The sequence below is a fragment of the Crocuta crocuta genome, unplaced genomic scaffold, assembly GCF_008692635.1.
Source record: "Crocuta crocuta isolate KB4526 unplaced genomic scaffold, BGI_CrCroc_1.0 scaffold180, whole genome shotgun sequence".
Lineage (NCBI taxonomy): Eukaryota > Metazoa > Chordata > Mammalia > Carnivora > Hyaenidae > Crocuta > Crocuta crocuta.
In genome coordinates, this window is record NW_027527549.1 from 572,048 (window position 1) to 576,557 (window position 4,510).

A 4,510-nucleotide genomic window follows, 5' to 3' on the forward strand; every position below is an offset into this window, starting at 1 on the left:
GAATGCAAAATGTGGTATGTTCTTGCCTGTGTATACATCATACAAATTTTTCTTTTTAATATTCACATTTTGAAGCTTTAGTTGTTTTTCCATTAGAGCTTACTCAGAGAGCTTAGAGATCTATATGTAAAGAATAATGTCTGTTTATTGCATGACTCTTATTAAGTTTCATTCTTTGGCTCAACTGTGTTTCACAAATGGATGCTCATGCCAGATTTTTCACAACGTAGGTTCACTGAAGGGCTTTTAGTTATTCAGAAACCACTGATAATTTTGTAAAATAGTAATAAACATAGTGATGATGATCAGGCTCATGTTCCAAATATTGAGAGGCATAAATGCTTTAATGTGACAACTTTCAGAAACAGTTTTGAGGTAGATGAAGAAAAGGCAGAAGATATGTCGAGAAGCAGATGTTATATGACTGAAGTACCCAGCTGTGTACTAACAAAATGAATCTCATGCCGATTAGTTAACAATTCTTTGGCAGTCAGAGACATATGTGGAGCAGTAAGCACAGTATGGGGAAATAAAAAAAAATTAAAAGCATTTTCCAAGCTTAAAACATTGGCAGTGTCTAGTCTACCATCTGTGTTACTGAAAAGTTGATTTTGTTGTGGTAAGTCATACCAAGGTCACTTCCAAAAAAAAAAAATTGGTTAAGCCATAGAGTCTTCCTTCTCAAATTAGCATTACATGTCTTGGCACTTTGAATTAGTGAAAAACGTTATTTCAATAAAGTAAATTTCACTTGGGTGTATACAAATCTAATTTTCTGTTGGCACTTCATGTTTGTTATGAAGCAGATTTTTTTTGTTTGCTTTTGTTCAGTTCTCGTTTGAATTCTTTCAAGCCAGATCTATCCATTTAAAAATTTTTTTTCTATCAGAATGCTTCTTGGCTCAGTTAGATGTATGGCCATGTTACATGCAGAGGAAAGTGCTACTGACCCTTCCTGTCATGGTCTTCTGGTACGAAAAGGCAGGCTTTCTTGTCCTAAAAGGCCTCCTCTTTTGATTGAATAGATGGCAGTCAGAGGGATGATCTACTAAGGCTAAAAGTTCACTGTTTAGTACTTAAAATAATCTGGTCCATTTTCCCTTACAAGACCAAACATTGAAAATTTATACCCATAGATTATTTCTATGTACTACATCATCTTGGTAATTAGTTTCTTTTGGCTCTGCAATTTTCTTCCTCAGTAATGAGAGGTGCTGCAAACCACAACATGGGATTTTTCTCAGAAATAAAGTGAAATACCTTAAAATTTTATGGACATCAAGGCCAATATAGTTTGTCTGAAACGAAAACAAAAAGAATACTTTATTAATGTGTGGGTATGACTAAATTAGGCTGCACAAAAGTTAGTAAACTTTGGTATTCATATTCTTAGATTAATGGTGTGCAATAAATTAAAAACATACTTTTACTTTGATTCAAGCACTAAATGAAGACAGTTCTTCTGATACTGTGGGTCTGGAAAGAGAATCTTTCATTAAAGCATTCCAGCTTCTTTATAAAATATAACTTATTTTTAAACTAAAAGCTAGGATTCCGAGGACCTTGACATCTCACAGAATTTATTATATTGTTCAGGTTATGATATCTACAAAAACATTTGCTCATTGGCTGGTCTTATTTTTTGCCCATATAGCTTGGTTTTTGATTGGAGTTGAAATATTTTATGCACAGAATATAGTAATGGTGCCTTGTTGAGTACTGAACTTTGGGTAAAGTGCCCTGTGGAGTTTACCTCGGAAGTGGGCTAAGTAGGAAGGCTGCATGCACTGAAAGGAGTGAATTATAAAAAGAAAAAGGAAAGAGAGGAAAAGTAGCGGTTGTTATTGGCATTTAGAGATTTACTTATACAGGGTCTTCTAGATATGCCATTAATTCGTAATGTGTCTTTGTGAACCTGGGGTTGGTCTTCCAGAGGACTGTAGAAAGGAGGCTTCTTATAAATGTTACTGTCTCTGTAACTATATTTTTTGTTTCTCAAAATGAAGAAAACAAATGTTACATTTCTGTAACCATGTATTTTAGGAAATATATTTACTTGACTAAAAACAATTTAAAAATTACCACTAAAGACACATCTTCATATTTAAAATTTGTCATGTCTTGGGGTTGCATGGGTGGCTCAGTTGTTTAAACATCCGACTCTTGGTTTCAGCTTGGATCATGATCTCACGGTTTGTGAGTTCGAGCCCTGCGTCGGCTCCATGCTGACAGTATGGAGTCTGCTTGGGATTCTCTCTCTCCCTCTCTTTTTGCCCCTCCCCCAATCATTTTCTCTATCTCTCAAAAATAAATAAATAAACTTAAAAAAAATTTGTCCTGTCAATTATGCTAGACAATTTTAATTTCAAAATAAGATAAATATTTATCATATCATCAGTGAAATAACTTGAGTTTTCCTAAAATTCTGTAGTTGCTTATTTTCCAAGGAAGAAATTTAATGTTTGTTGGAAACCTATGTTATAACTATCATTACTACATTACATTAAGTCTTTTTAATTTTTATCCCAGTACATTTCAAATTTTCCATTACCATAAGGATGGAGATAGAAGGAAGTTTTATTTAAGGATTCAGTTTTGTTAAGCAAATGAAGAGTATGAATAGCATTTAAAAATTATTTTTGGCTGGGTACAGTTTACTTTATTGATGGTACATGGCAAGGTGTAGGACCCCCCAAGTCCCTCCCCTTCTTCAGGAGGGTCTGGGCTAGAAACTGTGTAGAGGCCGGGAGAGTCTCACTGTGTTGGGGTGTGAGTAGATACAAGGGCTTCCCAGCAGCTGAGGGCCCCACTCTTCCTCTTGCTGTTGTTGGGGCTGGTGGTCCAGGGGCCTCTAACTGCTTGGAGGCCATGTGGACCATAAGGCCCACCACCTGGCTGCTGAGCCAAATTCATTTGTCATCCCAGGAAATGAACTTGACAAAGTGGTCACTGGGAGCAGTGCCAGCCCCTGCATCGGAGGTGGAAGAGTAAGTGTCACTATTAAAGTTGCAGGAGACAACCTGGTCCTCAGTGTAGCCCAGGATGCCCTTGAGGGAGCCCTCTAGTGCCTGCTTCCCCATTTTCTTGATGTCCTCATGTTTGGCAGCTTTTTCTAAGCAGAAGTTCAGATCCATGACTGACACATTGTGGGAAGGGACACAGAAGTCCATGCCTGGAAGCTTCCTGTTCAGTTCATGGATGACCTTTCCTACACTGTGGCAGTGCCAGGAGAAGCAGGGATGATGATCTGGGCAGCCCCTCAGCTGTCATGCCACAGCTTTCCAGAGGGGCCATCCATGGTCCTCTGGGTGACATGATGGCATGGAGTCATGAGTCCCTCCATGATGCCAGAGTTATCAAGGATACCTTGACCAGAGGAGCCAAGCCGTTAGTGGTGCAGGAGGCATTGCTGACCTCCTTTTCATGGGTCATGCCCATCACAGACATGGGGGCATCAGGCGAAGGGGCAGAGATGGTGACCCTCTTGGGCCCACGCTTCATGTGAGCCCCAGCCTTCTCCATGGTGGTGAGGACTCGACCACATACCCAGCACCAGCATCATCACCCTGTTTGATGTTGGTGTGATCTCACTCCTGAAAGACAGGGATGGGCTGTCTACTGATGGAAAGTTTCCCTCTTCTCAGCTTCGACTGTGCCATTGGATTTGCCGTGGGTGGAACCCTACTGGCACACGTAGACCATATAGCCATAGAGTTGAGGAGAATGAAGGGATAATTGGTGGTTACAGTATCAACTTTGCCAGAGTTAAAAGCAGTCAGGTTGATCAGGCCCCCTGTACAGTCAAATCTGGTTACTCCAGCCTTCACCATCATGTCTTGGGGACTTGGCTGCTATTGCATTAGAAGATGCAGCTGTCTGTTGAACAGGGAGGAGCAGAGAGCCAACATTGATTGATTAATGGGCTTATACTGTATATATCAATGAGTGATGTGACTTTTGGGATGTCTCTTCATTTGGTGGGTCTTCATTTTCTTATGTGGAAAATAGCATGATATATTAGGTGAACTCCAAACTCTGTATATAGGAGACAGTAGATTTTTTATTGAGTCCAAATCCTGTAGCATGGTGTTCAAGTTCTTTCATAGCTGGAAATTTCTAGTTATATTTTAATTTAATTTACTTTCAAAAATCCTGTTGTGGTATTCACCTTTCTCTAGACTTACAGATTCTGTCTGTGGGGCCCAAGCAGAAATATCGTATGCTTAGCTAATCTCCACACTTCTCCCCATTTACAGTTCTTCCTGTATTTCCTATCATGATCAGTGAGGTTATGGTTAACCTTATGCTATAGAGCAGGCTTTACACGTATTCAGTCCTCACAACAACCCTATTTTATGTAGGCACTGTTATTCCCTCCATTTTACAGAGGAAACGGAAACCCATAGAGATGAAGTTGTTGCCCGATATAAATAGCTGAAATGAGTCAGAGCCAAACCTCTGACCCAGGAATGTGTTTTCAAAGTCTATGCAAGCCTTAACTTCTAAGTGA

General features: G+C 39.4%; 1 pseudogene; it reads right to left on the bottom strand.

Moving 5' to 3' along the window:
- Positions 1 to 2,909: 2,909 nt before the first annotated feature.
- Positions 2,910 to 3,830, bottom strand: LOC144234437 (glyceraldehyde-3-phosphate dehydrogenase pseudogene; annotated as a pseudogene).
- Between the last annotated feature and the right edge of the window lie 680 nt (positions 3,831 to 4,510).